Source organism: Anomaloglossus baeobatrachus, unplaced genomic scaffold, assembly GCF_048569485.1.
Source record: "Anomaloglossus baeobatrachus isolate aAnoBae1 unplaced genomic scaffold, aAnoBae1.hap1 Scaffold_3347, whole genome shotgun sequence".
Lineage (NCBI taxonomy): Eukaryota > Metazoa > Chordata > Amphibia > Anura > Aromobatidae > Anomaloglossus > Anomaloglossus baeobatrachus.
The window spans coordinates 51859-64033 of record NW_027442724.1 but is presented as its reverse complement, the minus strand read 5'-3'; the positions used below and the strand labels follow the sequence as shown (position 1 = coordinate 64033).

The 12175-nt window shown below is 46.4% G+C and overlaps 8 non-coding genes across 8 annotated transcripts; all 8 read left to right on the top strand.

Annotated features, from left to right (window-relative positions):
- The first annotated feature begins 766 nt into the window (after window positions 1-766).
- Window positions 767-957, top strand: LOC142271080 (U2 spliceosomal RNA). The gene has a single exon (XR_012736253.1). It is a non-coding gene; the product is annotated as a U2 spliceosomal RNA (small nuclear RNA).
- A 1387-nt stretch (window positions 958-2344) lies between these two features.
- LOC142271078 (U2 spliceosomal RNA) lies at window positions 2345-2535 on the top strand. Its single transcript, XR_012736252.1, has one exon. It is a non-coding gene; the product is annotated as a U2 spliceosomal RNA (small nuclear RNA).
- Window positions 2536-3922: 1387 nt separating this feature from the next.
- Window positions 3923-4113, top strand: LOC142271076 (U2 spliceosomal RNA). Its single transcript, XR_012736250.1, has one exon. It is a non-coding gene; the product is annotated as a U2 spliceosomal RNA (small nuclear RNA).
- Window positions 4114-5500: 1387 nt separating this feature from the next.
- Window positions 5501-5691, top strand: LOC142271075 (U2 spliceosomal RNA). Its single transcript, XR_012736249.1, has one exon. It is a non-coding gene; the product is annotated as a U2 spliceosomal RNA (small nuclear RNA).
- A 1387-nt stretch (window positions 5692-7078) lies between these two features.
- LOC142271074 (U2 spliceosomal RNA) lies at window positions 7079-7269 on the top strand. The gene has a single exon (XR_012736248.1). It is a non-coding gene; the product is annotated as a U2 spliceosomal RNA (small nuclear RNA).
- Window positions 7270-8656: 1387 nt separating this feature from the next.
- On the top strand, window positions 8657-8847 carry LOC142271073 (U2 spliceosomal RNA). Its single transcript, XR_012736247.1, has one exon. It is a non-coding gene; the product is annotated as a U2 spliceosomal RNA (small nuclear RNA).
- A 1387-nt stretch (window positions 8848-10234) lies between these two features.
- Window positions 10235-10425, top strand: LOC142271072 (U2 spliceosomal RNA). The gene has a single exon (XR_012736246.1). It is a non-coding gene; the product is annotated as a U2 spliceosomal RNA (small nuclear RNA).
- A 1387-nt stretch (window positions 10426-11812) lies between these two features.
- LOC142271071 (U2 spliceosomal RNA) lies at window positions 11813-12003 on the top strand. Its single transcript, XR_012736245.1, has one exon. It is a non-coding gene; the product is annotated as a U2 spliceosomal RNA (small nuclear RNA).
- Window positions 12004-12175: the final 172 nt, after the last annotated feature.

Below are 12175 nucleotides of genomic sequence, written 5' to 3'. Positions count from 1 at the left end.
AGGGCGGCCTATGAAAGAATTACTACTTTCAATAAGTACACTTAAACGGCTAATTGGGAATAGAAAAACTGTAAAAAGCCCTCTGAGAAAGCCCCCCTCTAACCTTTGATAGTAAGCTTTTCTGTAGTCTGCCTGTTGATGTATTTTCCGTTTGAACTGTGCACAACATGAAGAGACGGAACACTGGCGGCTTGTCACAATGCCCCCCGATGACATCACAATAGCGCTGCTGCCTAGAAAACAAGCTGCGCAGAAGAAGTTGTTCTTTGGGTGGGAGGGTGGGCTAGTGGAAGGAGGGGGCAATCTCTTTTTTTCCCGGGTGGTAGGGGGATGACAGGAGAAGGGAAGCGGGTGGTGAGAAAGGTACAGAGGGCAGGGTTTGGGGGCTGGGAAGGAAAGGGAAAAGATTAGGGTTTGGGGATGATGAAAGGGCTTTCTACGGGTAAGGATGGCAAAGGGTGGCAGTGACGGAAAGTCAGGCAACCTGTCCTGTCCGTCTTTTTGTATCGTGAATTGGAAAGACTGCAAGGGGGAGGGGAGTTGCTTGCGCCCTAAAGGAGGAGTTATTCAGATTCATTGCAGTGGGCGGCGGCTGCAAAACGCACCATTCTTCTTGTTTTGGCTCTGCAAAGCAGCCTTTTCAAGGGTTGGCTTGGGTGACAAAATGTCTTGTGTAGGCGTGGGTTTGTCTCCCTCTCGCTCTCTCTCCCTAAGATGTGTCCGGCATAGGCCAGGGTGCCACTCGAGGCCCAAACCAATTCTGGTTATCGCTTCTCGGCCTTTTGGCTAAGATCAAGTGTAGTATCTGTTCTTATCAGTTTAATATCTGATACGTCCCCTATCTGGGGACCATATATTAAATGGATTTTTAGAACAGGGAGATGGAAAAAGAGCTTGCTCTGTCCACTCCACGCATTGACCTGGTATTGCAGTACCTCCAGGAACGGTGCACCCCTTCTTAACCCAGTTTCCAAAAGCAGAACTCAATTCACCTGATTCATATTAGCCCGATTTAATGAATTGGAAGAAAGCATACGTCTTCATATGCACCTCAATTTGGCCCATTCACTTTTCACACTTCCTCCTTTTGTTTTTTATCTTTCACACTTTTGACTTTCTTTATTCATCCAAATAGCAAACTCATCACCACTCAACCTGACCAACTCGGCTATGTCCCCGTGCTGCAGTTCTCTGTCTTATCTAGATCATTTGCAATTGAATGGAATAGATCCCTTTTGGACAAAGTGGATTCACCTGCTGCTGCAGTGACCACAGGTGTGATAACATCTAGAATTGGCATCTGGTGCGATCTCTCCGCTTCCACTCCAAAGAAAGTTACCTGTTTATTCCTATCATGCATTGGTTTTTGGGGTTTTCTTTGAGTAATGATGATCTCTTTAGTAGTCTGTTGGCGCCCTCTCCTGGAGGAATAGTTTGCTTGCTCTTGGACATTCTAAAAGAGAGGTCATGATAGACATTGAGCTTCTGAGCTCAATTGGGGACAGTCATGGGTGATGAATGTTTGCAACCTACTGCGAAGCCTCATACCGCAATATAAGGAACGTCAAATACTAAGAAAGGGCGGCCTATGAAAGAATTACTACTTTCAATAAGTACACTTAAACGGCTAATTGGGAATAGAAAAACTGTAAAAAGCCCTCTGAGAAAGCCCCCCTCTAACCTTTGATAGTAAGCTTTTCTGTAGTCTGCCTGTTGATGTATTTTCCGTTTGAACTGTGCACAACATGAAGAGACGGAACACTGGCGGCTTGTCACAATGCCCCCCGATGACATCACAATAGCGCTGCTGCCTAGAAAACAAGCTGCGCAGAAGAAGTTGTTCTTTGGGTGGGAGGGTGGGCTAGTGGAAGGAGGGGGCAATCTCTTTTTTTCCCGGGTGGTAGGGGGATGACAGGAGAAGGGAAGCGGGTGGTGAGAAAGGTACAGAGGGCAGGGTTTGGGGGCTGGGAAGGAAAGGGAAAAGATTAGGGTTTGGGGATGATGAAAGGGCTTTCTACGGGTAAGGATGGCAAAGGGTGGCAGTGACGGAAAGTCAGGCAACCTGTCCTGTCCGTCTTTTTGTATCGTGAATTGGAAAGACTGCAAGGGGGAGGGGAGTTGCTTGCGCCCTAAAGGAGGAGTTATTCAGATTCATTGCAGTGGGCGGCGGCTGCAAAACGCACCATTCTTCTTGTTTTGGCTCTGCAAAGCAGCCTTTTCAAGGGTTGGCTTGGGTGACAAAATGTCTTGTGTAGGCGTGGGTTTGTCTCCCTCTCGCTCTCTCTCCCTAAGATGTGTCCGGCATAGGCCAGGGTGCCACTCGAGGCCCAAACCAATTCTGGTTATCGCTTCTCGGCCTTTTGGCTAAGATCAAGTGTAGTATCTGTTCTTATCAGTTTAATATCTGATACGTCCCCTATCTGGGGACCATATATTAAATGGATTTTTAGAACAGGGAGATGGAAAAAGAGCTTGCTCTGTCCACTCCACGCATTGACCTGGTATTGCAGTACCTCCAGGAACGGTGCACCCCTTCTTAACCCAGTTTCCAAAAGCAGAACTCAATTCACCTGATTCATATTAGCCCGATTTAATGAATTGGAAGAAAGCATACGTCTTCATATGCACCTCAATTTGGCCCATTCACTTTTCACACTTCCTCCTTTTGTTTTTTATCTTTCACACTTTTGACTTTCTTTATTCATCCAAATAGCAAACTCATCACCACTCAACCTGACCAACTCGGCTATGTCCCCGTGCTGCAGTTCTCTGTCTTATCTAGATCATTTGCAATTGAATGGAATAGATCCCTTTTGGACAAAGTGGATTCACCTGCTGCTGCAGTGACCACAGGTGTGATAACATCTAGAATTGGCATCTGGTGCGATCTCTCCGCTTCCACTCCAAAGAAAGTTACCTGTTTATTCCTATCATGCATTGGTTTTTGGGGTTTTCTTTGAGTAATGATGATCTCTTTAGTAGTCTGTTGGCGCCCTCTCCTGGAGGAATAGTTTGCTTGCTCTTGGACATTCTAAAAGAGAGGTCATGATAGACATTGAGCTTCTGAGCTCAATTGGGGACAGTCATGGGTGATGAATGTTTGCAACCTACTGCGAAGCCTCATACCGCAATATAAGGAACGTCAAATACTAAGAAAGGGCGGCCTATGAAAGAATTACTACTTTCAATAAGTACACTTAAACGGCTAATTGGGAATAGAAAAACTGTAAAAAGCCCTCTGAGAAAGCCCCCCTCTAACCTTTGATAGTAAGCTTTTCTGTAGTCTGCCTGTTGATGTATTTTCCGTTTGAACTGTGCACAACATGAAGAGACGGAACACTGGCGGCTTGTCACAATGCCCCCCGATGACATCACAATAGCGCTGCTGCCTAGAAAACAAGCTGCGCAGAAGAAGTTGTTCTTTGGGTGGGAGGGTGGGCTAGTGGAAGGAGGGGGCAATCTCTTTTTTTCCCGGGTGGTAGGGGGATGACAGGAGAAGGGAAGCGGGTGGTGAGAAAGGTACAGAGGGCAGGGTTTGGGGGCTGGGAAGGAAAGGGAAAAGATTAGGGTTTGGGGATGATGAAAGGGCTTTCTACGGGTAAGGATGGCAAAGGGTGGCAGTGACGGAAAGTCAGGCAACCTGTCCTGTCCGTCTTTTTGTATCGTGAATTGGAAAGACTGCAAGGGGGAGGGGAGTTGCTTGCGCCCTAAAGGAGGAGTTATTCAGATTCATTGCAGTGGGCGGCGGCTGCAAAACGCACCATTCTTCTTGTTTTGGCTCTGCAAAGCAGCCTTTTCAAGGGTTGGCTTGGGTGACAAAATGTCTTGTGTAGGCGTGGGTTTGTCTCCCTCTCGCTCTCTCTCCCTAAGATGTGTCCGGCATAGGCCAGGGTGCCACTCGAGGCCCAAACCAATTCTGGTTATCGCTTCTCGGCCTTTTGGCTAAGATCAAGTGTAGTATCTGTTCTTATCAGTTTAATATCTGATACGTCCCCTATCTGGGGACCATATATTAAATGGATTTTTAGAACAGGGAGATGGAAAAAGAGCTTGCTCTGTCCACTCCACGCATTGACCTGGTATTGCAGTACCTCCAGGAACGGTGCACCCCTTCTTAACCCAGTTTCCAAAAGCAGAACTCAATTCACCTGATTCATATTAGCCCGATTTAATGAATTGGAAGAAAGCATACGTCTTCATATGCACCTCAATTTGGCCCATTCACTTTTCACACTTCCTCCTTTTGTTTTTTATCTTTCACACTTTTGACTTTCTTTATTCATCCAAATAGCAAACTCATCACCACTCAACCTGACCAACTCGGCTATGTCCCCGTGCTGCAGTTCTCTGTCTTATCTAGATCATTTGCAATTGAATGGAATAGATCCCTTTTGGACAAAGTGGATTCACCTGCTGCTGCAGTGACCACAGGTGTGATAACATCTAGAATTGGCATCTGGTGCGATCTCTCCGCTTCCACTCCAAAGAAAGTTACCTGTTTATTCCTATCATGCATTGGTTTTTGGGGTTTTCTTTGAGTAATGATGATCTCTTTAGTAGTCTGTTGGCGCCCTCTCCTGGAGGAATAGTTTGCTTGCTCTTGGACATTCTAAAAGAGAGGTCATGATAGACATTGAGCTTCTGAGCTCAATTGGGGACAGTCATGGGTGATGAATGTTTGCAACCTACTGCGAAGCCTCATACCGCAATATAAGGAACGTCAAATACTAAGAAAGGGCGGCCTATGAAAGAATTACTACTTTCAATAAGTACACTTAAACGGCTAATTGGGAATAGAAAAACTGTAAAAAGCCCTCTGAGAAAGCCCCCCTCTAACCTTTGATAGTAAGCTTTTCTGTAGTCTGCCTGTTGATGTATTTTCCGTTTGAACTGTGCACAACATGAAGAGACGGAACACTGGCGGCTTGTCACAATGCCCCCCGATGACATCACAATAGCGCTGCTGCCTAGAAAACAAGCTGCGCAGAAGAAGTTGTTCTTTGGGTGGGAGGGTGGGCTAGTGGAAGGAGGGGGCAATCTCTTTTTTTCCCGGGTGGTAGGGGGATGACAGGAGAAGGGAAGCGGGTGGTGAGAAAGGTACAGAGGGCAGGGTTTGGGGGCTGGGAAGGAAAGGGAAAAGATTAGGGTTTGGGGATGATGAAAGGGCTTTCTACGGGTAAGGATGGCAAAGGGTGGCAGTGACGGAAAGTCAGGCAACCTGTCCTGTCCGTCTTTTTGTATCGTGAATTGGAAAGACTGCAAGGGGGAGGGGAGTTGCTTGCGCCCTAAAGGAGGAGTTATTCAGATTCATTGCAGTGGGCGGCGGCTGCAAAACGCACCATTCTTCTTGTTTTGGCTCTGCAAAGCAGCCTTTTCAAGGGTTGGCTTGGGTGACAAAATGTCTTGTGTAGGCGTGGGTTTGTCTCCCTCTCGCTCTCTCTCCCTAAGATGTGTCCGGCATAGGCCAGGGTGCCACTCGAGGCCCAAACCAATTCTGGTTATCGCTTCTCGGCCTTTTGGCTAAGATCAAGTGTAGTATCTGTTCTTATCAGTTTAATATCTGATACGTCCCCTATCTGGGGACCATATATTAAATGGATTTTTAGAACAGGGAGATGGAAAAAGAGCTTGCTCTGTCCACTCCACGCATTGACCTGGTATTGCAGTACCTCCAGGAACGGTGCACCCCTTCTTAACCCAGTTTCCAAAAGCAGAACTCAATTCACCTGATTCATATTAGCCCGATTTAATGAATTGGAAGAAAGCATACGTCTTCATATGCACCTCAATTTGGCCCATTCACTTTTCACACTTCCTCCTTTTGTTTTTTATCTTTCACACTTTTGACTTTCTTTATTCATCCAAATAGCAAACTCATCACCACTCAACCTGACCAACTCGGCTATGTCCCCGTGCTGCAGTTCTCTGTCTTATCTAGATCATTTGCAATTGAATGGAATAGATCCCTTTTGGACAAAGTGGATTCACCTGCTGCTGCAGTGACCACAGGTGTGATAACATCTAGAATTGGCATCTGGTGCGATCTCTCCGCTTCCACTCCAAAGAAAGTTACCTGTTTATTCCTATCATGCATTGGTTTTTGGGGTTTTCTTTGAGTAATGATGATCTCTTTAGTAGTCTGTTGGCGCCCTCTCCTGGAGGAATAGTTTGCTTGCTCTTGGACATTCTAAAAGAGAGGTCATGATAGACATTGAGCTTCTGAGCTCAATTGGGGACAGTCATGGGTGATGAATGTTTGCAACCTACTGCGAAGCCTCATACCGCAATATAAGGAACGTCAAATACTAAGAAAGGGCGGCCTATGAAAGAATTACTACTTTCAATAAGTACACTTAAACGGCTAATTGGGAATAGAAAAACTGTAAAAAGCCCTCTGAGAAAGCCCCCCTCTAACCTTTGATAGTAAGCTTTTCTGTAGTCTGCCTGTTGATGTATTTTCCGTTTGAACTGTGCACAACATGAAGAGACGGAACACTGGCGGCTTGTCACAATGCCCCCCGATGACATCACAATAGCGCTGCTGCCTAGAAAACAAGCTGCGCAGAAGAAGTTGTTCTTTGGGTGGGAGGGTGGGCTAGTGGAAGGAGGGGGCAATCTCTTTTTTTCCCGGGTGGTAGGGGGATGACAGGAGAAGGGAAGCGGGTGGTGAGAAAGGTACAGAGGGCAGGGTTTGGGGGCTGGGAAGGAAAGGGAAAAGATTAGGGTTTGGGGATGATGAAAGGGCTTTCTGCGGGTAAGGATGGCAAAGGGTGGCAGTGACGGAAAGTCAGGCAACCTGTCCTGTCCGTCTTTTTGTATCGTGAATTGGAAAGACTGCAAGGGGGAGGGGAGTTGCTTGCGCCCTAAAGGAGGAGTTATTCAGATTCATTGCAGTGGGCGGCGGCTGCAAAACGCACCATTCTTCTTGTTTTGGCTCTGCAAAGCAGCCTTTTCAAGGGTTGGCTTGGGTGACAAAATGTCTTGTGTAGGCGTGGGTTTGTCTCCCTCTCGCTCTCTCTCCCTAAGATGTGTCCGGCATAGGCCAGGGTGCCACTCGAGGCCCAAACCAATTCTGGTTATCGCTTCTCGGCCTTTTGGCTAAGATCAAGTGTAGTATCTGTTCTTATCAGTTTAATATCTGATACGTCCCCTATCTGGGGACCATATATTAAATGGATTTTTAGAACAGGGAGATGGAAAAAGAGCTTGCTCTGTCCACTCCACGCATTGACCTGGTATTGCAGTACCTCCAGGAACGGTGCACCCCTTCTTAACCCAGTTTCCAAAAGCAGAACTCAATTCACCTGATTCATATTAGCCCGATTTAATGAATTGGAAGAAAGCATACGTCTTCATATGCACCTCAATTTGGCCCATTCACTTTTCACACTTCCTCCTTTTGTTTTTTATCTTTCACACTTTTGACTTTCTTTATTCATCCAAATAGCAAACTCATCACCACTCAACCTGACCAACTCGGCTATGTCCCCGTGCTGCAGTTCTCTGTCTTATCTAGATCATTTGCAATTGAATGGAATAGATCCCTTTTGGACAAAGTGGATTCACCTGCTGCTGCAGTGACCACAGGTGTGATAACATCTAGAATTGGCATCTGGTGCGATCTCTCCGCTTCCACTCCAAAGAAAGTTACCTGTTTATTCCTATCATGCATTGGTTTTTGGGGTTTTCTTTGAGTAATGATGATCTCTTTAGTAGTCTGTTGGCGCCCTCTCCTGGAGGAATAGTTTGCTTGCTCTTGGACATTCTAAAAGAGAGGTCATGATAGACATTGAGCTTCTGAGCTCAATTGGGGACAGTCATGGGTGATGAATGTTTGCAACCTACTGCGAAGCCTCATACCGCAATATAAGGAACGTCAAATACTAAGAAAGGGCGGCCTATGAAAGAATTACTACTTTCAATAAGTACACTTAAACGGCTAATTGGGAATAGAAAAACTGTAAAAAGCCCTCTGAGAAAGCCCCCCTCTAACCTTTGATAGTAAGCTTTTCTGTAGTCTGCCTGTTGATGTATTTTCCGTTTGAACTGTGCACAACATGAAGAGACGGAACACTGGCGGCTTGTCACAATGCCCCCCGATGACATCACAATAGCGCTGCTGCCTAGAAAACAAGCTGCGCAGAAGAAGTTGTTCTTTGGGTGGGAGGGTGGGCTAGTGGAAGGAGGGGGCAATCTCTTTTTTTCCCGGGTGGTAGGGGGATGACAGGAGAAGGGAAGCGGGTGGTGAGAAAGGTACAGAGGGCAGGGTTTGGGGGCTGGGAAGGAAAGGGAAAAGATTAGGGTTTGGGGATGATGAAAGGGCTTTCTACGGGTAAGGATGGCAAAGGGTGGCAGTGACGGAAAGTCAGGCAACCTGTCCTGTCCGTCTTTTTGTATCGTGAATTGGAAAGACTGCAAGGGGGAGGGGAGTTGCTTGCGCCCTAAAGGAGGAGTTATTCAGATTCATTGCAGTGGGCGGCGGCTGCAAAACGCACCATTCTTCTTGTTTTGGCTCTGCAAAGCAGCCTTTTCAAGGGTTGGCTTGGGTGACAAAATGTCTTGTGTAGGCGTGGGTTTGTCTCCCTCTCGCTCTCTCTCCCTAAGATGTGTCCGGCATAGGCCAGGGTGCCACTCGAGGCCCAAACCAATTCTGGTTATCGCTTCTCGGCCTTTTGGCTAAGATCAAGTGTAGTATCTGTTCTTATCAGTTTAATATCTGATACGTCCCCTATCTGGGGACCATATATTAAATGGATTTTTAGAACAGGGAGATGGAAAAAGAGCTTGCTCTGTCCACTCCACGCATTGACCTGGTATTGCAGTACCTCCAGGAACGGTGCACCCCTTCTTAACCCAGTTTCCAAAAGCAGAGCTCAATTCACCTGATTCATATTAGCCCGATTTAATGAATTGGAAGAAAGCATACGTCTTCATATGCACCTCAATTTGGCCCATTCACTTTTCACACTTCCTCCTTTTGTTTTTTATCTTTCACACTTTTGACTTTCTTTATTCATCCAAATAGCAAACTCATCACCACTCAACCTGACCAACTCGGCTATGTCCCCGTGCTGCAGTTCTCTGTCTTATCTAGATCATTTGCAATTGAATGGAATAGATCCCTTTTGGACAAAGTGGATTCACCTGCTGCTGCAGTGACCACAGGTGTGATAACATCTAGAATTGGCATCTGGTGCGATCTCTCCGCTTCCACTCCAAAGAAAGTTACCTGTTTATTCCTATCATGCATTGGTTTTTGGGGTTTTCTTTGAGTAATGATGATCTCTTTAGTAGTCTGTTGGCGCCCTCTCCTGGAGGAATAGTTTGCTTGCTCTTGGACATTCTAAAAGAGAGGTCATGATAGACATTGAGCTTCTGAGCTCAATTGGGGACAGTCATGGGTGATGAATGTTTGCAACCTACTGCGAAGCCTCATACCGCAATATAAGGAACGTCAAATACTAAGAAAGGGCGGCCTATGAAAGAATTACTACTTTCAATAAGTACACTTAAACGGCTAATTGGGAATAGAAAAACTGTAAAAAGCCCTCTGAGAAAGCCCCCCTCTAACCTTTGATAGTAAGCTTTTCTGTAGTCTGCCTGTTGATGTATTTTCCGTTTGAACTGTGCACAACATGAAGAGACGGAACACTGGCGGCTTGTCACAATGCCCCCCGATGACATCACAATAGCGCTGCTGCCTAGAAAACAAGCTGCGCAGAAGAAGTTGTTCTTTGGGTGGGAGGGTGGGCTAGTGGAAGGAGGGGGCAATCTCTTTTTTTCCCGGGTGGTAGGGGGATGACAGGAGAAGGGAAGCGGGTGGTGAGAAAGGTACAGAGGGCAGGGTTTGGGGGCTGGGAAGGAAAGGGAAAAGATTAGGGTTTGGGGATGATGAAAGGGCTTTCTACGGGTAAGGATGGCAAAGGGTGGCAGTGACGGAAAGTCAGGCAACCTGTCCTGTCCGTCTTTTTGTATCGTGAATTGGAAAGACTGCAAGGGGGAGGGGAGTTGCTTGCGCCCTAAAGGAGGAGTTATTCAGATTCATTGCAGTGGGCGGCGGCTGCAAAACGCACCATTCTTCTTGTTTTGGCTCTGCAAAGCAGCCTTTTCAAGGGTTGGCTTGGGTGACAAAATGTCTTGTGTAGGCGTGGGTTTGTCTCCCTCTCGCTCTCTCTCCCTAAGATGTGTCCGGCATAGGCCAGGGTGCCACTCGAGGCCCAAACCAATTCTGGTTATCGCTTCTCGGCCTTTTGGCTAAGATCAAGTGTAGTATCTGTTCTTATCAGTTTAATATCTGATACGTCCCCTATCTGGGGACCATATATTAAATGGATTTTTAGAACAGGGAGATGGAAAAAGAGCTTGCTCTGTCCACTCCACGCATTGACCTGGTATTGCAGTACCTCCAGGAACGGTGCACCCCTTCTTAACCCAGTTTCCAAAAGCAGAACTCAATTCACCTGATTCATATTAGCCCGATTTAATGAATTGGAAGAAAGCATACGTCTTCATATGCACCTCAATTTGGCCCATTCACTTTTCACACTTCCTCCTTTTGTTTTTTATCTTTCACACTTTTGACTTTCTTTATTCATCCAAATAGCAAACTCATCACCACTCAACCTGACCAACTCGGCTATGTCCCCGTGCTGCAGTTCTCTGTCTTATCTAGATCATTTGCAATTGAATGGAATAGATCCCTTTTGGACAAAGTGGATTCACCTGCTGCTGCAGTGACCACAGGTGTGATAACATCTAGAATTGGCATCTGGTGCGATCTCTCCGCTTCCACTCCAAAGAAAGTTACCTGTTTATTCCTATCATGCATTGGTTTTTGGGGTTTTCTTTGAGTAATGATGATCTCTTTAGTAGTCTGTTGGCGCCCTCTCCTGGAGGAATAGTTTGCTTGCTCTTGGACATTCTAAAAGAGAGGTCATGATAGACATTGAGCTTCTGAGCTCAATTGGGGACAGTCATGGGTGATGAATGTTTGCAACCTACTGCGAAGCCTCATACCGCAATATAAGGAACGTCAAATACTAAGAAAGGGCGGCCTATGAAAGAATTACTACTTTCAATAAGTACACTTAAACGGCTAATTGGGAATAGAAAAACTGTAAAAAGCCCTCTGAGAAAGCCCCCCTCTAACCTTTGATAGTAAGCTTTTCTGTAGTCTGCCTGTTGATGTATTTTCCGTTTGAACTGTGCACAACATGAAGAGACGGAACACTGGCGGCTTGTCACAATGCCCCCCGATGACATCACAATAGCGCTGCTGCCTAGAAAACAAGCTGCGCAGAAGAAGTTGTTCTTTGGGTGGGAGGGTGGGCTAGTGGAAGGAGGGGGCAATCTCTTTTTTTCCCGGGTGGTAGGGGGATGACAGGAGAAGGGAAGCGGGTGGTGAGAAAGGTACAGAGGGCAGGGTTTGGGGGCTGGGAAGGAAAGGGAAAAGATTAGGGTTTGGGGATGATGAAAGGGCTTTCTACGGGTAAGGATGGCAAAGGGTGGCAGTGACGGAAAGTCAGGCAACCTGTCCTGTCCGTCTTTTTGTATCGTGAATTGGAAAGACTGCAAGGGGGAGGGGAGTTGCTTGCGCCCTAAAGGAGGAGTTATTCAGATTCATTGCAGTGGGCGGCGGCTGCAAAACGCACCATTCTTCTTGTTTTGGCTCTGCAAAGCAGCCTTTTCAAGGGTTGGCTTGGGTGACAAAATGTCTTGTGTAGGCGTGGGTTTGTCTCCCTCTCGCTCTCTCTCCCTAAGATGTGTCCGGCATAGGCCAGGGTGCCACTCGAGGCCCAAACCAATTCTGGTTATCGCTTCTCGGCCTTTTGGCTAAGATCAAGTGTAGTATCTGTTCTTATCAGTTTAATATCTGATACGTCCCCTATCTGGGGACCATATATTAAATGGATTTTTAGAACAGGGAGATGGAAAAAGAGCTTGCTCTGTCCACTCCACGCATTGACCTGGTATTGCAGTACCTCCAGGAACGGTGCACCCCTTCTTAACCCAGTTTCCAAAAGCAGAACTCAATTCACCTGATTCATATTAGCCCGATTTAATGAATTGGAAGAAAGCATACGTCTTCATATGCACCTCAATTTGGCCCATTCACTTTTCACACTTCCTCCTTTTGTTTTTTATCTTTCACACTTTTGACTTTCTTTATTCATCC